Below are 25,627 nucleotides of genomic sequence, written 5' to 3' on the forward strand. Positions count from 1 at the left end.
GCTCACGGTCCGGCAGGACAGCCAGCCCTCTGCCCTCGGTGACCCACGGGCTGCAACAGGCACAGCACGGCCCCGGGGAGAGGAGCTTGTGATAACGCCACCTGCAAGGGAAATGGCACCTGTGTCTGCCTCCTGCGGTGACTTCACCCACAGCACGAGCTGCTCACGATGAGCAGGCTGCCCCCCGCCCCCCACGTGTCACAGTAAGGGCTGGGGGCAGGGCCGTGGTGACCACGTAGGTAAAACCTCGCCAGGAGCGTCCAACCTCCAGGTCCGGGTTTCACCAGGAGATGAGCCACCACGAACACAGGACCGTGGGGGTGGTGGCAGCAGGGAGATCTAGCAGGTGAGCAGGGATACAGGAGCTGGTACAGCATGATTCGAACCCGTGTCACGCTGTGACACGTAACCGCTCCGGAGGCTGTCTCTGCCTGAGAAGGCCAGGCGCGCCCAAGGCAGGGATCCCCAAGACCTAGAACCTTCCTCCGAAGGAATCATTCTGTGGGAACCTCCTCACGAGCACGGACCGAGTACGGACCGATCATCCTGGAGTTGACTTTAAGCAACAGCCCCTCAATACCGTTCGCCAGTGTCGTCCTTTGAAGGGACCGGCTCCTTACGGTTTTACTATCTGATGCATAGTGTAAACCCTCTTTCTCTCTCAAGATTTCTTTCAGTTTATTCTAAATTATCCCTCGAAACTAACACGTGTCCCCAGTTCTAGAATCTGAAGCTTTGTAAGGAGTCTGTGCTCTGGATTTCCTCACAAACGCCGTGGGCTGAGCTCAGGCTTCTCTCGAGCCCGTCCTTTCCGTGTGACGTTCCCACCAGGTTAGCCTGGCCTCGCGGCCCCTTCTGGAGGATGAGGCCGTAACGAATTACGTTTATTAGACACAGGTATTTAAAATAATAGACACTGATTTTACATAGTTTCTCATAACTACACGCGAGCCGTGGATGCATTTTTAGAGCAAGATTTTTAAAAATATCAAACTGAGGTATACAGCGTAAGCCCCCTTTTGATCAGACAGGAAGTGGTAAATCAGTCTTCACGGATCCAGCCTGGTTGGGCCTGTCTGTGCTTCAGGATCTTTTTCTCATGGGAAGACTGGCTTCTGCTTTTCAGGATTTTCTTTGCCCCACAGCCTTTGACTGTGAACAGTCAGGAAGAATATTCTGTTTGTTCTGTGGGTTTCCAGGAGTCTGTGCATCTTTTTGGCTTTGCATCAGATCCCCGATTGCCTAAGCGTTAGAGTCCGCTGGTGATGCAAAGTCCAATCCAACTGGCTTGAACCAAAAAAAAAAAAAAAAAAAAAAAAAAAAAAAAAACAAGAAAAGGAAATTTGTGGGGCTCGCAAACTGGAAACTCGAGAACACCGTGATTCTGAGCTCAGACACACACGCTTTCGTCCAGGCTCCTTCCCGGGCCCTGAGTGGTGGCCCCAATCCTGTTTCAGGTCACCACACACCCAGTCCGGCAGGAGAGAGGGTCCTTGCCCCCACCTGCCCTGTCATCTGTCTCTGTCCCCGGGGGCGGGTTGGGGTGGATGGATTCTCCCTGTAGACAGGCACGTGTCAGGCAGGCAGGCCTGTACCGTCTGCAGCCCCCCACCCCCACCCCCACCCTGCTGAGGGTTCCAGCAGCTGCTCAGCCGTTTCTGGAGCAGGACAGACTGCCCCCCGAACCTGCAGAAATCCTCCCTGTGACCAGCGTGTGGATGCGGGAGGGGGGTTCAGGGGCCCCCGTGCGGTTCCCGTCCCTGGAATTCATCACGTGCCTTGGCCTGCCAGGCCCTCCCGAATCACCAGAAGGTGCCGGTCTCCCCACACCCCCTGGAGAACAAACAGGCAGCTTGAAGTCACATCTGTCGGGTTTCCAGGAAACAGCACGGGGCTAGCAAACCCCGCTGAGTGGCAGAAATAATGCTGTGATGTGTCATCTCTCTGTTGTGGCCTCACTGACCTGGAAAGGCTGCCGGGCCCGGTGGCTACAGGGGCACATGTGAAAGGGGTGTACCCTGTGACTTGCTGGGCTGTGGTGCACAGGCCAGGGCCGCCCTCACCTCACACTGGGAGTGTGGCCGGCTGGGGCCTCACCTCCTTTTAGGCAAATGGAATCTGTCCCTTGCAGAGCTGGGCCTTTCTCTGTGTGATCGTATGCCACACGGTGGGAGGGCGACCTCAGCCCTCGGGAAGGTCCCTCCGCTTCCAAGGGGAGAGCTTGGGTTTATGGAATTTCCAGCTTCTGGTGCTTCGCCCCAAGTCACAACCCGAGTCACAGGGCGGCTGGACACGGGCCGCATCGCCCTCCTTCCTGAGGACCAGGGGTCAGGCTTTCCCGGCAAGGCGCTGGTGAGCGACGCTGTTCTTTATGCCCGAGGGACATACCCGGTGGCTGTCCTTGGGCACTGACTGGCTAGGTCTCTGGGGAGATGACCGTGTGCTCCTGGGGACAACGGCGGGACAGAGAAGAGAGGCAGCAGGAGGACATGCCGGGAGGGTAGGGCCCTGGCGAAGCAGAAGGAAGGCGCCGGGTGTCTGGGGAAGAGGAGGAAGGGCCTGTGTGGGGCTCGGGCAGGGGGTCGCAGGTGTGTGTGTGTGTGTGTGTGTGTGTGTGTGTGTGTACGTGGGGAGGGGGACATGGGGCCTCGGAGTCCACGATGAGGGCTCGGTGAGTCCCAGGCCGCGTTAACCTGTGAGGAAACAGGCTGCAGAGGAGTCGGGGCGGGCAGGCGGTCGGCTGGAGGCCTGTGTGCCCAGTGCACAAATGTCACAGGAGCCTGGGAAAGCCGGGGTAGGTGGAACCAGCATCCGCAGGGGAAGAGAGCCGGGGAGGGGAGGCCCTGTGCCCCAGCACCTCTGATGGCGCCGGGCGGGTCCCCCTGCTCTGCCCCAACCCCCCCCGCCCCACCCCCCCGTGCTGCTTTCGACTCCACCTGCACCTCTTCCCCCCGCCTGTTTCTTCCACGAACCTTCCACCTGGCCCAGCTGCCTTTACCTGCACAGGTAGCAGGTGGGAGGCCAGAGCTGCCGGGAGCACAGAGCGGGAGGAGGCTCGCGGCAGGTCGGGCAGCAGCTGGGAGTCCGCAGGCACCAGCCGCACGGCCGGGTGCTTTGTCTGTCACCTTCTCGGGCAGAGGTCCCTGCCCCCTGGTGTCATGCATGCAAGGGGCCCGGCACTTTCTGGCAGAAATGCTGTGGGAATGTAAGCCATCGTCAGCCTTTTCTGTGCTCGGGACGGGGCCAGTACTGGGGTCGTGGGGGTGACACAGCGGGAAAGCTTGAAGGCCAGCCGGGCTCGCTCCCGGGACCAGAGGCCTTACTGCTGAGGCTTCCTTCACGGGGCATCACTGTCCACGTGGCTTTTTCTCTGTGTCTGCGTTAGGTCAGGGCTCCTGCCCTGCCCACCCGGGCCTCGTTCTCCCGTGGATGGAAAGTCGTGTGTCCGGTTCCCTGCCTGTCTCTAAGGACAGTTCCCGCACCGATGAGCGTCCACAGGTCACGGCAGCCCCCGATGTTTCATCCGCCTCTGCCTTTTCCCATCGGCCACACTCCAGAGGTCCCTGCGTCAGGCACCGGGGCTCCCTCTTGCTTGGGGGGCGGGTTGTCTTCAAGGTCGCCCCGCGGAGGCAGGGCCGTTCCGCCCTTGGCGCGATCACTTGTGCTTGAAGCAAAGAATCCCGGCGAGGTGGGACCCTAACCTCAGACGCAGCGCGAGCTCGCCCCAGGGTGCGCCCGCCGGCACGTCTTTGTGCACAGGTATGTCACTTCGAGAGATGGTTTGCTGAGTGTAAGCGCACCCAGGGTCCCGGGGACGGGCATCAGCAGGAGCTGTTGTAGGACGTCCTCAGCGGGCGCAGGCGTGAACCCGACGGCCACCGACCTCGTGGGAGTGCGGTGGAGTGCCCGGAACGGCCCTGGATCAGGCAGCGTCCGGCTGTGGGTACCCCAGACCTAAACGGGGCTCGGGTTCGGAGGGCCAGTTTGCGTGTGATCGCACAAACGGCAGGTCCCCGAACTCTGAGGGGAGCCCCCCCGCCCAGACCGAGGACCCTCGTGTCCTGCGGCCGCCCCTCCTGCCGTCCCGCTCGCGTTCGGAGCTATGTGTGCTCGGAGATCGCTGGGCTCCTTGTCAGAACGACCGTCTACAGAAAGCTGTATGGCCAGAGTCACAGGGCAAGAAGAGGGAGCGTCAACGGCCACGGCATGGGCAATCTGGAGGCCGAGGCAGACCGCCAGCTGTGGCTCGAGGGGCTCGGGGCTGGCGGGAATGCGCCATGCCAGGTTGAGTTCCGCACCTCCCGGGCCGTCCCGGCGGTGCCTTCAACGTGCCCTTTGACCTGGCGGCTGTCTTCGAATTAGTTTCTCTTTCCTGAGCCACGGGCTGTCGGAAGACGAGGGATAACTCCGCGACTGAAACAGCGACACGCGGCAGTGTTCCTGACTGGTCTGAAGTCGCCTAGGCCTGGGCTACAGGCTGTGGGGCTGCGGTGGACACAGTGTCACCCCCAGAGCTGCAGACGTGTGTCCCACGTTCCTGCTGGGGTGCTGCCCTTGTCCCCCCTACTCTCTGAACGAACGCTGGGTAGAACCAGCGTTTGGATCCAGTCCTCGTGTCCCCAAAATTCACATGTCCGAGTCCAACCCCCAGGACCTCAGAGAGTGACTGTATTTGGAGACAGGTTTTTACTTTTTACTCTTTAAAAAAATTTTTTTTGACGTTTATTTTTGAGGGGGGAGGAGAGGCAGAGAGAGAGAGACGCACAGAATCCGAAGCAGGATCCAGGCTCTGAGCTGTCAGCACGGAGCCCGACGCGGGGCTCAAACTCACGAACCGTGAGGTCATGACCTGAGCCGAAGTCGGAGGCTCAACCTACCGAGCCACCCAGGTTCCCCAATTTTTTCCTCTTTTAAGTTTATTTATTTATTTTGAAGAGAGCAAGGGAGAGGATACAAGCAGGGGAGGGGCAGAGAGAGAAGGAGAGAGAGAATCTCAAGCAGGCTCTGCACTGTCAGGACAGAGCCTGATGTGGGGTTCGGTTCCGGGAACTGTGAGATCACGACTGAAGCTGAAATCAAGAGTCTGACACTTAATCGACTGAGCCACTCAGGTGCCCCTGGAGACAGGGCCTTTAAAATGGGGATTACATGGGGGCGCCTAGGTGGCTCGGTGGGTTGAGCGTCCAGCTTCAGCTCAAGTCATGATCTCACGGTTTGTGAGCTCGAGCCCTGTGTCAGGCTCTGTGCTGACAGCTCGGAGCCTGGAGCCCGCTTCGGATTCTGTGTCTCCCTCTCTCTCTGCCTTTCCCCTCCTTGTGCTCTCTCTCTCTCTCTCTCTCTCAAAAATAAACATTAAAAAAAAAACTTTAAATAGGGGACTAGATGAAAATGATGTCCTTAGGGTGGGCCTTAGCCCTCTCTAACTGGTGTCCCTGTAAGAAGAGGAGACTAGGACACAGACAGGCACCAAGAGACACCATGTGGGGGCACAGGAGAAGCCAAAGCGGAGGCCTTGGAAGGGAGCGGCCCCGCGGACGCTGGACCTGAGACGTGGCCGCCAGACCACGGAAGAACGACGTCTGTCGGTAGCTGTCTCGTCTGCAGCATTTGTTACGCAGCCCTGGCTGACACCCGGGGAGCGGCACTCAGGAGGAAGACAGCGGACCGGTGCCCTTCCCGGCATGCCCGGCCGGAGATTCGGGAGCAGCTGCCTCCACGTCTCCAGCCGGAGCTGCCGTACAGGTTCCTGTCACCGGCTGAATCTGGTGACAGCTTCCTTATCCTCCTGAAACTTGGGGACAGAGCACGCCCAGTGGGGACGCGCAGAATGAATAAAGAGCTGCCTCCCAGGTGTTGCGGCCTCACCCCGAGGCCACATAGCCGTGTCTGAGCCGCTCTGGGCTTTGCTTCTCCTCACTGGGTTCTGTTGTCCCCCTGGCACGCGCCTGCCTGCCCTCGGGCCTTCTGCCCGTGACCACAGTGGGGAGGGCCCGGCACTGTTGATTCTCCGGCTTGTCGCCATAGAGGCCGCGCTTTGGGAGAAGGAAAGAGCCCCCCGGGATCCCAGTTACGCCAGGGCCCTCCCCCAGTCTGCACGCTCCTCTCCCAGGCCCGCGGCTGCGCTCTGGCTACGGTGGCCGAGCCTCCGTGCGCCCACATTGGTGGCCACCATGGCCCACCACCAGCCGGCGGTGAGGCAGGCCGGGGGGTGCCCGTGCGCTGAGACCCTGGCCTCCCTGGTGGAGGGTGAGGGTCCCTGCTGCCGGCCTCAGGAAGTCACCGCGTCTGCAGGGTGGGGCGTCCTCAGAGACGTGACCGGGAGAGTGCAGGTTGGTGGACCGCGTTTGGCGAGTGTTTTGCCGGCAGAGCAGCTTCTGGACGTAGGATCGCGGGAGCACTGTGTGGAAGTCCGGGTGCCCCCGGGACGAACAGGCACGTGGGTGTGCGACCGCCGCGAGGTCTTTGTGTCCCGGTGCCGACACTGAGGGTGGGGGCGACGACGCCTTCTGCATCTGGTGGCACCAGCCGCTGGGGCCAGAAAGAAAATACACTCGAATGTCTCGCCAAACCTTCCCTTTCCCCACTCTCCTTGGGCCCTGAAGGGAGGCAGGGCTGTGCGCTGACCGGGGGCCCAAGTCCTGCCTGATGTGGGCTAGTTTGTCGCTTGGGTCACGTGGGTGGGAAAGGTAGCGGGGAGGAGGAAGGGAAGCCCCCGCAGCATCCATGTGCGGAGGGCGGCACACACGTTGGCCGGGTGAACAGAGCTGCGCACTCCCGTGTGTGTCCCGGTGTATTCGCGGCTCCCCGGGGGGCAGGGGAGGCTAACGAGCTCCCTGCAGAGTAAGCAGCTGAGTTGTTATAGCAGCTGCCCCCCCCCCCCCCCCCCCCGATGTTCAGCTATGTGCGGAGTCGCACGTCTGCCCTACTTTCCATTGCACACTCGTGGAGAAGGGTGACGTGGCCGAGCAGCCGGGGTCTGGAGTACGCTGGGATGCAGGCGTGTTCGCTGTGCCGGCCAGGCACCCGGGGCCTGTTGTCTGTCCAGGGAGCTGTCCAGCAGCACGGCCTCCCCCCTCGGCCACGGAGTCCTCCTCGCCTGAGACCCCGTGGAGTTCGCGTGCACGGGCCGCCTCCCTCGTGGCCGTGGCTGTGTCCTCGCAGGGAGAGCACAAACCACGAGGCTTCCCGGGTGAACCCTCGGCCCCATCACAGGAGTGCGTCGCTAGAGAAACATGCAGACGCACAGCAGCGGCAGTGGGAATGGCTCTTTCTCGTCCCCTTTTTATAACTGCTTTTGGGGAAATACATGAGCTTTTTTCATACTGGTTCTTTAGCTCCACATAAACACCTTGGGAAGCGCTCTGGCTGTCTTCTGGGCGGATGGTGTGGCCTCATTCCCGTGCTTTCGGGCTGACTGACTCCTGCTTCATTCTGGAACTATCTCATCGTGTTGGGGCCCGCGTGTGTGTCCGGCCCCTCGGTGTGACATCCCCTGGGGCTTGTGCAGCAGTCGACATGATCGCGACAAAGCCTCCACACGGAGCTGACATTTTCTCACAGTTAGATAAGCCCTGTGAGTGGCGAGAACGTGTATGTGTGGGGCGGTGATAAGTGCCGCGGCAGGAAGGGGGGTGAAGGGGGCAACACTTCCCCATCAGGTGCTGCTGGCCAGCGCCCTCCCCCGCGAGCACCCGCAGACCCCAGGGTCGGTCAGGGCGGGTTGGGTTCGCCTGATCCTTGTGGGCACACTCGGGGCATGTGTGAGCAGTTCACCAGTCACCGGCACGTTGTTAGTAAGCTGAGGATTCTAATCATCCTCGTTGGATTCCGTGGTGCTAGTTGGGGGCTAACTCCTCCGCTCGAGTGCCGCTTATAATTACGTGTTTTCCGTTTCCGGTTGGAAAGAATTAAATTTAGGAAAGTGCAAAAGAGGATCTGACGTTCAACATCCAACATCCAGACACAGCCCTCGCGTGTGCACCGTGTCACAGCACCGTCGGCACATTGGCTTCAGGTCGCGTTGAAATCGAGCGGCGGTTCCCTTTGCCAACCTCAAGGCCCCGTCACCTGCCGCCAGCTTGAACTTGGGGTGTGATCGTCCCCCGTGACCGTGGGGCCCCTTGACCTGAGGCTGTTGTTTCTGTCACAAGTGCCCTCTGTGCTTTATGGAATCTGCGGTGTCTGAGCCGTGCTGTTTCAGTCACCTGACCCAGGTACGCGGGAAACCTCAGCACGCGGAGCCGATGGCTTCCCGGTCTGGTCCAAATGGCAGAGCCTGGGGTTTTTCACAAATAACTGGGGTTATACCTGTGACCTAACAGTTGTGTTCAAGTAGTTCATTTGGGGATCCTTAAACCTAGTGGATTTCTTGCAGTTCCTGCTTGTAAGTTGATCTGCTTCAAGTTTTCGCATTGTAGCTTGAAGTGACTTCCAGATTTAGAACTGTTTAAATATGGAACGGCACCGTGCAAGATATCAAGGAAAAGAGGAAACGTTCAAATCGTTGAAGACGTGAGTTTAGACAAGTTCAATGTGAATGACTCACTGCAGATGCTAAGCTTGTCATGCGTTTTATAAATATCTGCTAACTCTTGTGAATTTTATTTCTAATGTTAGGGTGCTTTCCCCTCCTCTCTGCTTAAAAAATAGCTCTTCATTTTTTCTACAGTCTCCACTGTATTTGTGTGAGTCTGTTCACATTTCCAAACCTGTGTGTGTTTTTGCAAAAACTTGTCCTGCAAACATACACATCGACGTGTCTGGGCTCCACACACCTGTTGTGTGAGGCTCAGAAACGTCTCCTGAGAACCACTGGCCGGAAGGAGACGGTAACTTCTAATGCCTTTGGATATTTTCTTGGTGGTGGATTCCATTGCCGGAATCAAACAGTTCTCCACCAGGACGTTCCTTTTGAAACTCCACGGGTGGGTGCCTCATGCGTTCTGTGTGAAAGTTTGGTATCTTTGCAGCAGATCTCATTGTATCCAATGATGGAGATTTTTTTTTTTGTTTATTTTTGAGAGAGAGAGAGGGAGACAGAGTGTGAGTTGGGGGGGGGGGCTTGGGAGCAGAGAGAGAGGGAGACGCAGAATCCGAAGTGAGCTCCAGGCCCCGAGCTGTCAGCACAGAGCCCGACGCGGGGCTCGAACCCACAGACCGTGAGATCATGACGTGAGCCGAAGTCAGACGCTTAACCGACTAAGCTACCCAGGCACCCCCTGATTTTTTTGTTTTTAACCCAAGGAAGTCACATATTCTTCACCTGTAAAATGGCACCAGTACCGGTAACCACTTCTAGGGCTTATAGGGACAATGGAAGTAATTAGTGAAGCTTGAAAAACAAATATGCCAAGTTGTCAGGCAGCCCCTGTCTCCAAAGCACCATGGAAGACCTCGCACTTGCTGTGGGTGCTGGTCTCTAACCACGGGGGGGTCCCTGTGTGTCTAAGGGCTGTCTTAGAGTTCACACTGCTTTGCTCTTAAATGACCTCGGCATCTGGCCTCTCCTTGCTCCCTCCTCAGTCCTCCAAAGCCAGGGTTCCCTCGCTCTGTGCCCCGCTGTCTTCTAGCAGGAAGTAATGCAAGGTATGTGCCTGCGGGGTTGAGCTAGGGAATTTGCTGGAAGGGTTTCTAAAATGTGGCTGGACTTCCTCCCAAAACAGTGGCTTTTAGGATTGTCGAGTTATAACTTCTCTTTCTGTCATTTTACTTATAATACATCGACTCTTGCGACGACTAAACATAAACTGGAAGTAACCTAAATATACATTAATGCGGGATTGGAATATTCAACAATAAAATAGACATTCAGACGTTAATTGATAAGGAAAAAAGTCCACGTATGAAATGCAAACAGTAAAGTATGAGACAGGGAGTTGGCAAAAGTTGTATTTTAATTAAAGGGGCGGGCGCCTTGGGGTCTCAGTCACTTGAGGGTCCGATTTCGGCTCAGATCACGATCTCATGGTCCGTGAGTTCGAGCCCCGGGTCGGGCTCTGTGCTGACAGCTCAGAGCCTGGAGCCTGCTTCGGATTCTGTGTCTCCCTCTCTCTCTGCCCCTCCCCCGTTCATGCTCTGTCTCTCTCAAAAATAAATAAACATTGATTAAAAATAAGTGTTACGTATGCCTAAAATTCTAGGACATAAGAGACAATGTCAAAAGTGACCTATGAGTGATGGCTTTACAGACTATTTTACTTCGTACACTTTTCTGTATTTTTAAATGCTTTTTAGTGAGAAATAGTGGGTTTTTTCATAATCAGAAAAATGAGGTTATTTCTGTTCACGACAAAATTAACAACTATCCTATATCAAAGGAGATTTGAGGTTAATTTGGGGGTTCATCCAACCAGGAATATACTGTATTTTTTGTGACTCTAATTGCTCTATGCCTGCTCCCCTCCCCCCCCCCACCTAAATTTTCCAAGAATAGAGGCACGTCTTTTTATCTCTAAGTCGAATCAGCTCTTACGGTGCGCATCAGCTCGCTGGGGCTACAGGGGTGTTGTGATCGATGCCCTCAGGTAGCTCACCTCTAGCCAGGGCCAGTGGCCCCGAAAACTTAGCGGTAGAACGGAAAGGGTAAGTACAGGGTGGCAGGAGACAGACACACTTGTGCGAAAGTACAGAGGAAGGATTGCCACTTCTAGGCGGGGGGTGGTTAGGCCAGGACATTTCCAGGGCCGTGTGGTCTTCGGACAATATAATGAAAGGTGGGTGTATTCGCTTCCTTTGCCGTGTAACGCATTTTTCTGAAACTGAGCGGCGTAAAATGAGGCACACCTGTTCTCTCGAAGCTTCTGTGGGCCAGGAATCTGGATCCCAAGCTTCAGGGTCCCCACAGGCGCAGTGTAGGTGTTGGCCCTGTCAGGGCTCTCCAGAGACTCAGCTGGGGAAGGACCTACTTCCGGCTTCACTTGGCTGCGGGCCGTTAGACCACAGGCCCCTGTTCCTTCTCGCTGTTAGCTGGAGCCCGCCCTCCGTGCCTTGACATCCAAGCGTCCCCAACACAGCAGCTTGCTCTGTCAGAGCACCCAAGCAGAGGAGGCTGTCGATGGCTAGCGAGACGGAAGTCGGTCTCTTGTCACCTCATTGCAGAAGTGACACGCGATCATTGTTGCCATATCCTGTGGGTTTGAAGCAAGACACTAGGTCCAGCTCGCACTCACGGAGAGGGGTGGCGCAAGGGGACAGATGTCCGGAGGTGTGTTCGCTGAGGGCCACCTCGAGGGCTGCCTGCCGCACGGGGGGTTGCCGTGTAGACGTGGGGGTGGGGGCGGGGACCCAGGAGTAGCGGAGCAAAAGCAAGAAATGCGGAATCCTAATTTTAGAAATGTGACCCTCCTCCCAGTCTGTGCCAAGAAAGGACGTCCCTTTTTAGCACCTTGTTTTTCCTTCCTCAGGAGGTGTAAGGACAGATTTTTCTATATTCTTTGCCCCGTTCTCCAGATGTCGGGGACCAATGCTGAGCTTCTGGTAATAAAGTCGTAGGAGCACAGCCTCTCTGCCCCGAGACGCTGCGGGGAGCTCTCCAGGCCCAGACACAGCATCTTCCAAGCTCACAACTGTGAGTGAGTCCTTTACGTCAGGACTCAGACCAGGGACCCGACGCAGGGGACGAGCCTGGCGTCAGCGTGTGTGGCTGGGACGAGCCCCTCACTCAGTGTCTGTCTCTGCAACTTTAAAGGAGTCAACGTTTTCTATGTGAGAAAGCCCACTCCGCCTTTCAATGGATAATTTGCAGAGAGGAAGTCTGGAATTCTCTTGAATACCGGTGGTGCATGCGGCTTCTATGCAGGGTCCTCACTGCCTGCAGGATGCTGATTATAAGGTCTGAGGTCTGAGTCATCTCACAAGGCATCTGGAGACACGCACCGAGGAATCTAAGGGGGTAATTAAGCACTTTGCGGAGTAAAGAGCACACTGCAGGTACCTACCAATTATTACACCCGGCTGTGGCGGGCGGGGGTGAAGGGTCACGGTCGAGCGTGGTTTATTAGGTAATGAGAGGCTGACAGCTTTGAAGGTCTGTTTGTTCCGACATAATTATATACAAGGGCAGCCCGGCTTTGTAGATGAAGCACAGTGTGAACGCTATTCAGCAAGTGAGAGGAAATGACCTGAAAATTTTGTATCTTCTAGGGATTTCTAGAACCTTCCTTCACATAAGTGGCAAGGAATGTCACACCTTTATGGGGGTATTCGTCCTTTCTCCCGTGTGAACACACGCAGGGCTGTGAGCCCTTCCCACTTCCAACCAAGCTGACCATCCACAGAAGGTGTGCAGGGATTGGAGGGCCGGTAGGGGGTGAACCCGGTAAGCCTCGGAGAAACAAGGCTGCTGGTTTTGTTAATTTTATCTTATTTTGTATCTTTTAAAACTTACATCCAAATTAGCATATAGTGCAACAATGATTTCAGGAGTTAGGGTCCTTAGTGCCCTTCCCCCATTTAGCCCATCCCCCCTCCCGCAACCCCTCCCGTAACCCTCACTTTGTTCTCCAGATTTAAGAGTCAAGAATACGGAAGCTTCACGAATTTGCGCGTCATCCTTGTGCAGGGACCATGCTAATCTCCTCTGTATCGTTCCAATTTTAGTATAGGTGCTGACAAAGAGAGCAGAACAAGGCTGCTGTTTGGACAGAATTAACAGTGGACAGTATTTTAGAGCTTTTGGGGTTTTGTGGATCTTGGAGTGGATTTTTTTGTGGCCAGGAGAAATTTCTGAGTGGTCTTGACCTCCCCCACCAACCTTGATGCTGGATAAATCTTGGATACATTTTGCTGGAGAAATGGAAAGAAATTCGGGGAAAAGAACAGGGAAAAATCACAGAGGCCAGCGGGGGGCAGACGTCACATTCTAACGTGCAAGCCACCCGGGGGTGGTGTGCAAGCAGCTCACAGGTACCATGTGCTCTTACCACGCGGGTCGATTTCACGGGACTCTAGAAAATCTCAACAGGGGCTTCGTAGTAGCATTCAGGAAACAGGACAGAATGACTCGGTGGACCGGTTGTGTTTTGGGACAAGGGACCTCAGCTCTGCCTTGGAAGATGCGAAGCACGAATGCCTTCTGCTCCGTGAGCCTCGAGAATTTTCCAAGGGAAGAACAGAGATGAGATCACACACGTAGATTCAATTCCCAAACTATTTGCCTGTGTTCGGTCTTCATTCAGAGATAGGCAGCTGGAAGGTGGAGGGTTCGGTGTCTCTTGATGAGTCTGACAGTTGGAGAGAGCTTTACCATGAACTTTACCATTTGGGAACCTGCATAACACGTTGTTGTTGTTGTTTTTAAGTTTATTTGTTTTTGAGAGAGACGGCGCAAGTGCGGGAGGGGCAGAGAGAGGAAGAGAGAAAATCCCACGCAGGCTCCGTGCTGTCTGCACAGAGCCCGACGGGGGGGCTCGAACTCGCAAACCGTGAGATCATGACCTGAGCTGACGTGGGACACTTAGCTGACAGACCCCATGACGTGTTTTTAACAAAACCATCAGTACATTGTTCAGCCGGATCCAGCGTGTGCGCGTAAATCAGACATGTCTCTGCTTCTGTCCCCCTGAGCTTTCCGGAGCGCTCGGATGTAGCCTTAGCTCATCGACGGTGGCGTTTCATCAACTCTCTGACCTGTAGACATTCACAGTGTTTTGGTCCTATTGTTAGTTTGCTTCGCAAATCGTTGCCATACTCTGTGCGCCTGTGGTGCGTCCCTGGAAGCCGGGCTGCTGGAGAGAGAAGAACTATCATTTCCAGCTTCGCTTATGCCGCCGAAGCGTCTCCCAGGCGAATAAGTGACTTCTCAGCGCTCTTTCAGGTTTGCTGGGAATTTAGTCCGAGGCTGTCTTACTGTGAGTCACGACTTGGAAAGTGGATCTGAAATAGCACAAGGACATAGGCGCAGAGCTTCGTAATCCATACGCTGAGACTCCCCTCCGTCTGTATAATGTTTTACCGGTTGCGGTAACAAGGGATGCGCACTTTCCAAATCGGTGGTATTTTATCGTTCTGCGCGTGGGAAGTCTGTTATGGGAAAGGTGAGTTTGCCTAATCCTTCGTGAGACAAATTTATAAAATATTTAACTGCCCCTGAAGGAGAAATTGCCTTAGAAATAAAACACGGCTCTGCTTAGGGCTGGCTCAGCATCCACGGACTCGGGTGTGCCGCAGCCTGGCGTGTGTGGTGACAGGTGCCGCATCGCGGGGACAGTAAACCTGCATATTGTTCTCGCGCTGCTGTCTGGCCCCCGTACCTGTGTGTGAACTCGTGAGGTCTCTTGATGCTCTTCCGGAATAATGGCTGAGTATTTTCCTTGGCATGTGAAAGAACTGATGTCTGGAACTTCCCGAGGACGCAAGCTGCTGCGCGTGAGCAGAGGGGTTACGCCCTCCTGAAGCGTAAGGGGTCAGCGCCGTCGCTGATGACCCGTGTTTCTTTCCAAGAGTCTGAGTATCTCTTTTCCACCCAAGCAGATGGTGCTTAGGGAGAAAACCTCGTGTTTGTAATCCTTCCCGGTCTAAACACTCCAGAAGGTCCACGCCTGCTAACAGGAAGCAGAAAACCAGAGGGCAAGAGGGGTCGTGTTCTGCCCAGGCCTGTTGTGAACCAGTAGCCGCTCTCTGTCCTGCGTGGGCCGCTGTGGGCACCGCTCCCCCGTGCCTGCAGCAGTCACCCCGACACACTGAGGCCACTGGGGACTTCTGAACACAGGGACTGCGGCTCCCGCGTTGGAGAAAGAGCGATCACCTCGGTTCCTGTCTCCCTCTGACCAGTGGATCTTTGCCCCGACAGCCTGTACCTGCTCGCAGCAGCCTCCGAGGATGGGGCCCTCCCCCTGTTTGGCGCCGACACCCCCTCTCGCGGCAGCTTCACCCCTGCCCCGACAGCATCCCCGGAACCCTTACCTTGTGCACTTCACCCTCTCCCCTGAGTGCCGGTGCCCCCCACTCGGCCCACGGACTCGCTCCGGTCCTCTCTCACAAGGAAACCCAGGAGCTTTCCTTTGGCCGCAGACTCCCCTCTGAGGCCTGCCCACCTCCCCTCTCCTAAGCGGCAAGGGTATGATATGAAGGACATACATCTATGCTGCAAGATGACGTCAGAATTACGGTACGAGCAGACCCAGGGGCTGAGGGCAGGACGAGAACAGCCATGGGCTGGTGCCCACAGCTCCTACCGTGGGGCCCCTGCGTCTTTTGGGAATGCGTGTGTCCTCACCTTGTCTACTCCTAAGTTCCCTAGATGTCAGTGCAAGAGAACACTCCAGGCATTTCCGTCTCCAAGCAGTACAGCGATCCAGGTGAGTCAAGCTGCTCTTGTTACTGGCTGGGTAGACCTCGCTCCCTGGGGTCCGTAAAGCGGGTTATCAGACGTTAGGAACAATACAATCACCTCTGCCCTGCAGCCTGATGCCGCAGGTGTCCGCAGACTTTCCCTTCAACAAGCTGAGAACGTCACGGCCAAGTATCACTTGGTGTAGAATCCTCGAGGCCCAGACTGACACAGGGCGGTCTGGCTGGGCCAGGAGCGCTCGCTGACCCCTCTCCTGCCCCCAGACACATGAAAGCCCCATGGAGGAGGGTCCTGAACCCCCAGAGAGAGAGAGGTGACATTTGGGGGAGTGTCTAGGGTACCTTTTCTGCGGAGAAGAGAGCAGGCTTTCATATGCTGCTGACTTGTCCGGAACAATGTTTGAGGCGTGTTAGGTGACTGAGTTCGGGGTTATGTGTCCTGGAAGATCCCAGGGAAGCAGAACTTATCTAAAATGAGAGCCAGCTGACTCCCTACCACCGCTCCAGGGTACAGGATTGACCCGAGCAGTGAGGGCCCAGCCGAGGACGTGTACCTGGGATTCCTCGAGGCTCTGTTCTGGCCAACCACTGCCCCCGCCTTCAGGGTTCGCGTCTAGCATCGTGTCTTCTGGAAGAGGCTCCTGAGGCCTCCCATTGTACCTGTCCGCTCTGCACTGAACAGTTTGGAGGCGTCCCCATGATCCACCTGTTTCCCTGGACAGCAGTCCCCACAAAGGGGGCACTGTTCTTAATTCCTGGTGAATAGTCAGTGCTCTGGAACATAGAATGGTGATGCTTGCTGAATGGCATCAGGATTGGGGGCTGCTTTTCAAGCTGTGACAGCTTCTAAGGCAAGGTGAAATGATTCCTGGCTCTCTGAGCCAGGGCTCATGGTGCTTCGTGGCCGTCTCGTCCGGCCAGGAGGCCAGCCCCTGGTGAGCTTGGTCCAGGAGGCCTGGTGACTGACCAGCTCTCTCCTGGGTGGCCGGTGGCCTCTGAACGCTGGATCCCGTGGAACCGCTTTGGAGTGCACTCCTCTTTCTGAGAGCACCGTATCCCGATGGGGAGGACTACTCCTAAGAATGTTTTTTCCCATTTGGATATTTTAGAGGAGGTCATCAAACGGTAGAGGAATTTTGGAAAAATTCAACAAGGTATGAGGTTCCTAGCGTCTAGTTTGATATGTTAATATTTTGGCTTTTTTTTTTTTGTCTTTCTTTTTTGTAGTAAAACCAAAAGAGAAAGAAAAAAAATGAAATTCTGCAAAAAAAAGTATTTTGACTTTAGTATTTCTAGTCCTTTCCCGCCTCCACAGCCGTGGCTAATAAGACTTTGGCACAATGCCTTCCCCTCCACTTTTGTGCTTTTTGTTAAGAGTACGTGTGTATTAAAAAATAATATACAGAATAGCTTTGTGTAGCTTAAAATTTATGTAATGAAAAAACTGAAACCACGACGCCTGTCATTCTGCAGGTTGTGTGTTTCACCCCACGTTGTCGCTTAGATTTTCCTACATCTGTGGTTCAGTCCTTTTCAGGGCCTCTCAGCGTTCCAGCCTGGGACTATTTCCTGTTTGTTTTCGACACCCAACGTGTGGCTCCTCCCATCCCTTCTCCCTCCCCGTGTGCCTAGAATGGGAATCTCGGAGTAACAGGGCATTTTCAACTTTACCAGGGGTTCCCAGCCTTCTGTCCTAAGGCTTCTTAGTAGAACTGTCTCCTGGGCCCAGAAACCACTATTGATTGATTGGTTCCCAGTAGATTTTAGAAACAGAGAGTGTGTTTGTGTGGGATGCGCAGTGCCCGTCCGGATCTCCCCCCGCCCTGAGGCCATCCCCCTTTCCTCAGCAGGCAGGGGGCCCGTCCCAGCCATCACCCCACCTGGGAGCCAACCTGTGCTGGGTGGTGTGGCCGGAGGTGGGGGCAGGGAGCCCATCCACGAGAGCAGGTCAGAGGCGATGCTTAGCCTCAGCTGGAGCCAGACAACTCAAGGTTGCTCTAACACCAGGGGTGGGAGAGTGGCTTGGCCAGCAGCAGCCCACTGGCTGGTGGACCCTTGGCCTCTGACTTAAATCCACAGCCCTGTGCTCCGTCTCTGGAATTGGGTAGGAAGGTCTGCACGGGAGAGTCAGGCAGGGAAGGGGAGGAAGGGGAGCAGGGTGGAGAGCAAAGGAAATTGGACTGATAGAACTATTTATGTATTTTTTTAGAGGGAGCATGAGCAGGGGAGAGACAGAGAGAGAGGGAGAGAGAGAGAGAATCCCAAGCAGGTTGCACGCTGTCAGCAAAGAACCCACTGTGGGGCTCGAACTCATGAAACCCTGAGATATTGACCTGAGCTGAAACTGAGAGTCACATACTCAACCGACTGAGCCACCCAGGCGCCCCGATGATGGAACTTTTTAAGTCAGGTTTCAAAAGTGATTATTTCACGTCTGTATTAGTTTGCTAGGACTGCTGTAATAGAGTCCCCCCTGATGGTGGCTTACACGTCAGACATTAATTTGTCACGGTCCTGGGGGCGGGGGGGGGGGGGTCCAAGATCACGTGTGGGTGAAATCCCAGCGTGGCCCCTTCAGAGGCCACGAACCTGCTCCAGGCTTCCCTGCTGGCTCACGTGGTTTGCTAGCTGCCCTCGGGGTTCCTTGGCCCGTGGCACCGACACTCCAATTTCCATCTTTGATGGCGTCCCCCCTGTGTGTGTGTGTCTGTGTCCACATCTCCCCTTTGCACAGGGGCACCAGTCACATTGGATGAAGGTCCCCTCCCCCCCGATGACCTCATTCCAACTTGATCATCTGCAAAGGACCCTATTTCCAAAGAAGGTGACATTCTGAGTTTATGGGGTGAGGACTTGGGCATCCTTGGTGGCGGGGGACACAAGCATTTTCTTCCTCTGGAAGCTGGCTTGGAAAACATCTGTGTGGTTCAGGACGCGAACATTCTCTCCACTCTCTGCTGTGTGGTCTGATTCTCCTCCAACCGGATACGCTCAGGGATGCATTCCCCCTGGACTGCATTGATTGTGAGCAGCCTGTCTGGCTAGTCGGTCGAGAAGGAGGGATTAGAAAGTTCTAGTAACTTTTTTTTTTTAATCTCCAGAAAAAACTTCTCTGTATTCTTTTTTTTTTTTTTTGTAGATTGTATTAGAAATGACATGGAAAACAATGGCGGGTGACTTCGCTGTCCCTCTCATGGTGTTAGAGTAAGCGTGTCCCTCTAGGCCCTGCCTTTGGTTCCGCATCTCCTGGGCGGACAGCGGCCGAGTAAATAGCACACCGTGCTCAGGGCCAGCCGGCGGGAAGGCCCTGCAAGAGTCAGGAGAGGAGGACCCGTTAGGAGCACCATCCACACCAGGCACGCGAAGGGAGTCCGCGTTTCATCGGATTTTTTTCATTTTTCTTGCAGTATTCAGGTCTTTGTCTATGTGGTTATTAAAGGGCAGATCACGAAGTAAGTGCTACCAGGTAAACCAAACTAAGCTAACAAGGGGTGCAGAGAGAGTGGGTCCCTTCAAGTTTAAGAAATACCAAGGTCAGTGCGCTAGAATGATGGTTTCCAAGACCGTGGGGCAACCACAGACTTGTCTGTGATGGGCCTCATCTCCAGGCTCGCGTTCCCGCTCTGGCTTCGTTAGTCGTGTAGAAGAAAGAACTGTAATCTGTAAACCCAGACAAGGCAATTTTGGAAATGAGGAAGGAACACGTGGTGTTGATCCTGCTGTAAAATCCACACAGTTTCCAGCTTCCTCTGGTTGGAGTCGGTTTGGACCGTAGGGGGTTTCTAAACATTTTTTTGGTAAGTTAAAAAAATTTTTTTATTATTTTTTTCATGAGAGAGAGAGAGAGAACGCGTGCGTGCGAGAGGGCTCACACAAGCGGGAAAGGGGACGGAGGGAGAGAGAGAATCCCAAGCAGGGTCCATGCCCAGGGCAGAGCCCGATGTGGGGCTCGATCCCAGGACGCTGAGATCATGACCTGAGCTGAAATCAAAAGCCAGACACTCAACCAACTGAGCCACCCAGGCGCCCCCATGGGGGGTTTCTTTAAGACAACCTGAGAGCCCTTGCATTCAGGATCCCGAGCATTACCCACATCCTGTGGCATCAGAGACTTGGATGAGTGACCAAGCTTGGGAATGGCGCCTGGAGCTGCCCGCCAGACCCTCCCTTCCTGACCCTCCCCTAACACTCGGCTTCGGAAGCCCATGTCTGGTCTCCTGTTTTCAGTTTTGGAGCTCTGTTTTTCCAGGCTCTGACAATTCCTGACGTTTTTCCTGACAAACAGCCGTGGGGTCCCTCCACCACCCGCCCTGGAACCCAGAGTTGTCACAGGAGCAGCCCTGCCACCTGCATGTCCCAGCCTGCACGGCAGACGGTGGTGGGAGCCCCGACTTGCAGCCTCTGACGGTAGTAACGGTCATTCAGTAGGTTTTCGTCGTACAGACAATCTCCTGGTTGTCCAGTCCTTGGAAGCCTGTTCTCCTGAGACCCTGAGCTCCCACTGAAGACCAGATGACCCAGGGCACATCGCCCATGTCCCCAGCCAATACTTGGCTGCAAGAAAGGAATCAAAGGCTTGAGAGAGTAACAATTTTACCGTCACTCAAAGAACAAAGGTAATTAAAATTCTTTTAATGAAAAGAAATCAGAAGAACTCAAGTTTTCTCAGTCAAAATGAGAACGTGTTCCGGGCGAGTCGTAGGATCAGTCTGGTCCTCTTCCACCTGCCGTGGCAAAAATGGGATGCCCGAGGGGTTTTCTCTTCACAACTGGCCAAATGCCTTGTGTGTTTGCTCACTGGCTTCATTTCTGTGAGTTAGCTTCCTGCCTCAATGATTTCTCACAATTCTCCAATGTGTATTGCTTGGAAGCTATCTTAGTGGAAAGCGTGAGCCATGGCCAAGACCAATAAAGGTTCAAGGACACTGTAGCACACGGGGGAAGCCACCGGAATGGTGATGAGGAGGGTTCCTGGCCCCCGGTGTTGTAAAAAAAAATCATGGTTTGGAAACTGGAAGGCTTTGCTCTGCTGAATTGTTTGAGGTGCTGGCACAAAACACGATTAAGTGTGTCATGTGTGGGTCCAGAGGGTCAAGCAGGAATAGACGTGGAGAAGGGGAGGGAAGGAAGGAAGCATGTCAGTTTCCAAGCAGGGTTTCAGCTCAACGGTTGGAGCCACCTGCTTCTAGTGCTGTCTTTGAACAACAGGTAGCCCAGTGGTACTCGGGAAGGCCTATCATAAGGGGGCTTTGTGCCTAAAAACTCTCTAGGGGCGCTTGGGTGGCTCAGTCGGTTAAGCGCCCAACTCTTTATCTCAGCTCAAATCATGATTTCTCGGTGCGTGGTTCAAGCCCCACATCTGGCTCTGCACCGACAGTGTGGAGCCTGCTTGGGAGTCTCTCTCTCTCTCTCTCTCTCTCTCTCTCTCTCTCTCTCTCTCTCTCTCTCCCTCTCTCCCTCCCTCCCTCTCTCTCTCTCCCTCCCTCTCTCTCTCTCTCTCTCTCAAATAAATAAATAAACATTACAAAAAAAAAACTGTCTAGATGGCCTCTGTGTCCCTTCCAATCCTGAGATTTCCATGCAGACATGGCAGATTTTACTCTTGTTAAAAATAATGAGAACTTCACTTGAAATGCCCTAAAACCCCGGTGGAAAATATACAGACTAACGTAGAGATCGCTTCCTTTAAAAATGCAATCTTTCGGCCTGATTCTATCACGTTCCCATTGGTTTCTTCACATCACTATCCTTGAGAGTTTTTGATGTGCAATCAGTTTAGGTGTTTATGTTGCTGATTTCCTGTGCCAAATGTTTACCTTTGAACGGCTGATCTTTTTTATCCCCTCAGCTTTGTGGAGATGTAGTTGACACGTGATAATCATGTAAGTTTAAGGCATACAGCGTGCTGATTCGACACAACGATCACCACCATGGTATTAACTGCCGTCTCTATCCCATTACATAATTACCATTTTTCTGTGTGTGTGGTGAGAACACTTAAGATCTACTCGCTTAGCATCTTTCAAGTGTATAATACACTATTATTAACTATAATCACTACGCTGTACGTCTGACCCCCAGAACTTATTCATGCACCAATTTACATTCCCACCAACAGTTCATGAGGGTTTCCTTTTCTTCACATCCTCACCCGCACTTGTGATCTCTTGTCTTTGAAAAAAATTTTTTTAATGTTTATTCATTTTTGAGAGCTAGAGAGAGACATAGCCTAAGCAGGGGGAGGGTCAGAGGGAGAGGGAGACACAGAATCCGAAGCGGGCTCCGGGCTCTGAGCTGTCGGCACAGAGCCCGATGCGGGGCTCGAACTCACCGCGAGATCGTGACCCGAGCCAAAGTCAGACGCTTAACCAATTGAATTACCCAGGCACCCCTGTGATCACTTGTTTTGACAGGTGTGAGGTGGTATCTCAGTGTGGTTTGGATTTGCGTTTCCCTGGTGATGAGTGATGTTGAGCATCTTTTCATGTACCTCGTGGCCATCTGGATGCCTTCTTTGGAAGAATGTCTATTCAGTTCCTCTGCCCGTTTGTTAATTGGATTGTTTAGTTTTTGTTGTCGTTGGGTTGTAGGAGTTCCTTACACTTGGATAGTGTAGGATTCCATCGGCTGCCTTTCCATTGTGTGGATTGCTTCTTCCGCTGCGCGGAAACTTGAGCGTGATGTCGTCCCGCTTCCTAATTTGTGCTTTTGTTGCTTGTGGTTTCAGTGTCCTAGCCAAGAAATCGTCGCCAAGACCAAAGTCAAGGACCTTTCCCGTTTTCTGTTAGGAGTTTTACGGTTTCACTGCTTCCGTTTATGTCTCTAATCCATTTCAAGTTATTTGATTATAGTGGGGTAAGATAGGGGTCTAATTTCACCCTTCTGCGTGTGGATCTCCAGTGTCCCCAGCACCACCTGTGGAAGAGACCTTCCTTCCCTTTTGGTTGTGTCTTGAAGGACTAATCTTGTCTGCGATTTACTTCTAATCTTGTTTAGCACGTTCAAAAAGTCGCTTACCTCTGATAGCAGGCAGACCTCGTGTTTATATTTCATCTGCCCCTCGGTAGGCTTCAGAAAGAAGAGTGATCTGTGGTGATGCTCCATCAGCTTAAATGTTTAGGGAATGAAGCATCCTGTAAAGTTAGTCCGGCTCAACCTGTGTCTTTGATGCCTGTGTTACAAATCTTAGCATCATTTTTCAGCTAGAGAGCTTTTCCTTTCGAATAGCAGTGCTTGTCTGTGTTTATAGACGTAGAGCCTGCACGAGAAAAGAGAAACCGTTGTCTTCGCTGTTACCTAACGTGGGTCCCACTCGTCTAGGATCTGGCAGTCTGACAGCCTGTCCATTCAGGGTCTTTGTCTTGTAGCGATGGGGCGGCTGCGTAGGGCAAAGTCAGTGGAAAACAACAGGGAAGCTGCCGGAAAGAGTCGCTCTGCCGGACTTTCATTTCCCGAGCCCTTGGCGGTTGAGTTGAGCCACCCCTGAATCTCACATCCATGGAGAGCGGGCCCGGATGATGGTTACGAGTCCTACTCTGGTCCTCTGACAGCACCTCTGGGACAGCGGCCGCAGAGGAGGCTCATCTCGAAGTATTTCAGAGACACTTGAGGCCGAATGAACGAGACCCACTCAAGGGACACGTGCCATCCGCCTTGTCTGCCGCCCGATCGGCCCGATTGTGTGTCCCGCCACGCCGTGCACGTGCACACACACGTGCATCCACCGAGCAAGCGCTGGGACCCCGCTTCTCACCCACGTCTCCGCCCCTGTGCCCGGAGGGGGTCTGCCTTCTCCCGTCCTGCCTTTCCTTCGTCCCTTCCCTCTGTGAGACCCTTTCCCCATTTAACTCTCCCTTCTGATGTAAGGTGCTTAGCCCTACAGGAGCAGGACTGTTGGGTTCTGTGGGTGAATAAAAGCTTGACACATAAATGGGCATTTATATAAAAGCAAACCCTGACGTCTCTGTGCGGACCCTCGAGTAGCCGGACAGACAAGTGCACGGTCCACCCCTCCAAGTTCGGTATGTTCGTAGTCCGTCTTCACTCAGAGCTGAGCTTCCGGACTTTGGAAGCACACACTTTCGTGGAGGGTAGACTTCTCTCATCGGGCTCCACCTTCACTGTTAGACTGATTGCTGGCACATTTTAAAATGCTTTTTGTGTTTAAAACGTTTTTATGTTTAAAAGGTTTATGTGTTTTTCTTTCATTGACAGTCAGACGTAAAAGGCGGTTTAGCATCTTGTCAACATCTACGTCTTAAGAAAGCGAAAACAGGGGCGCCTGGGTGGCGCAGTTGGTTAAGCGTCCGACTTCAGCCAGGTCACGATCTCGCGGTCCGTGAGTTCGAGCCCCGCGTCAGGCTCCGGGCTGATGGCTCAGAGCCTGGAGCCTGGTTCTGATTCTGTGTCTCCCTCTCTCTCTGCCCCTCCCCGTTCATGCTCTGTCTGTCCCAAAAAAAATAAATAAACGTTGAAAAAAAAAATTAAAAAAAAAAAAAGAAAGAAAGCGAAAACAATTTTTGCTAAGTGCTGGGATATTGAAGCAAAACGTCCAGAATAGGCAAATCTATAGAAACAAAGTAAATTTGTGTCTTCTGCCATCGATCTTTAAAATTAAATGCAAGTTTGAATATTTTTCTTTCGTAGTAAAAGATTCTTTTTTAAGGATATACATAATTTTAATGTTTATTTATTTATTTTGAGAGAGAGAGAGAGAGCAGGGGAGGGGCAGAGAGAGAGGGAGGGAGAGAGAATCCCAAGCAGGCTCCAAGCTGTCGGCGCAGAGCCCGACGTGGGGCTCGATCTCACGGACTGTGAGATCGTGACTTGAGCCGAAACCAAGAGTCAGACACTGAACTGACTGAGCCCCCCAGGCGCCCCATGGATGTATAAGATTTCTTAAGTCATAGTTTGAATTCTGGGGTTATCTCGTCATTTTCAGTCATAAGTTTCAACAGAGGGTAATTGTTTATCTTAATATATTAGAAACAAAGAGTTAAAAATCAGTTCTAGAATTTGGGACATTACAGCACATGCAGATTTTTCAAGGGTAATGTTTTATAGAGAAAACATCATGTGGCCAAGCAGAGGAGAGGATTTAAATGTGGAGCCAAGGTCTACCTTCAAGGACAAGATTCTGAGACATTTAAATACAGGAGAAATCAGGTCTTGGAGTGATAGTAATCTTTGTTTTGAAAGCTTTATTTATTTTTAATATTTATTTTCTTAAGTGGGCTCCATGCCCAACGTGGGGCTTGAACTCATGACCCTGAGATCAAGGGTCAGGTGTTCTACCGATTGAGCCGGCCAGGTGCTCCAAAGTTTTTTTCTTTAAGTGAGTTCAGCAAGCCAAGGGGTCCTTGGAAAAGCCAGGGGAAAAAGAAAACATAGAGTCTACTTAGATATAGAGCCAAAGGCAAATGACCGTGGGGGTTTTGTGACAGGAGAGGGTGTAAACGCCACCAGTGTTAAGCATGTAAAATAACATCAGGCACCGAAAAGGCAGAAGAGAAGGTGGGAGTCTGTGCCTATTTCCTCAACGCCCAGATCACTGAGCCCGTAGAGAGGATGTCAGTTTGATAAAATCAAGGGTACAGGTATTGAATTACTAGAAAAATGAAATACTGTAATTTAAGACACCAGAACCAAAATGACGCGGAGAAGTGAGCGAACAAGTTTATCTTTCGTGGTGTGTTATTAAGGGAGCCTGTGCAAAGCGGATGAGTCAAGGAATAGAAGTTTCCGTTTATCATAAAGCTCTCCATTAAACCAAGCTGCGGACGGCTCAACGTGATGAAAACACACAAAACGCAAAACTGAGAAATGGGGCCAAATGGCAAAAGGTAGGAAGCAAAGGAAACCAGGAAACCGGAAACATGGTAAGTATGGCACCAAAACTGAGCCCCAGCGGAGTTTTCGCGTCGCAGAATACATGTGGCGAACACACGTGAAAAATAATTCTCAGGTTGAGTCAGAGCAAAACTACTCTTCCTGTACGTGGCCTGAGGGGCTCTCTGAAAATGGCTCCCTGTCCCCTGGACCCAGAAAACCCCACAAAGTCATGCAGATCAAGAGGTTCAGATCTTTAAAATTTTTTTTTTAACCTTTATTTATTTTTGAGACAGAGAGAGACAGAGCATGAACAGGGGAGGGTCAGAGAGAGGGACACAGAATCAGAAACAGGCTCCAGGCTCTGAGCCATCAGCACAGAGCCCGACGCGGGGCTCGAACCCACAGACTGTGAGATCCTGACCTGAGCTGAAGTCGGACGTTTAACCGACTGAGCCACCCAGGGCGCCCCTGACTTTTTAAAAAAAGATTCATTTATATTTTTAATTTA

The 25,627-nt window shown here is 53.3% G+C and overlaps 1 protein-coding gene and 1 non-coding gene across 3 annotated transcripts in view; one reads left to right on the plus strand and one right to left on the minus strand.

Annotated features, from left to right (window-relative positions):
• The window catches only part of RPS6KA2 (ribosomal protein S6 kinase A2), a 345,801-nt gene that overhangs the window by 69,893 nt on the left and 250,281 nt on the right, over positions 1-25,627 (plus strand). The window lies entirely within an intron of this gene.
• Positions 12,515-12,619, minus strand: LOC121013505 (U6 spliceosomal RNA). The gene has a single exon (XR_005782742.1). It is a non-coding gene; the product is annotated as a U6 spliceosomal RNA (small nuclear RNA).

Source organism: Herpailurus yagouaroundi, unplaced genomic scaffold (genome assembly GCF_014898765.1).
Source record: "Herpailurus yagouaroundi ecotype Mexico unplaced genomic scaffold, PumYag 198, whole genome shotgun sequence".
In the NCBI taxonomy this organism is placed as follows: Eukaryota; Metazoa; Chordata; class Mammalia; order Carnivora; family Felidae; genus Herpailurus; species Herpailurus yagouaroundi.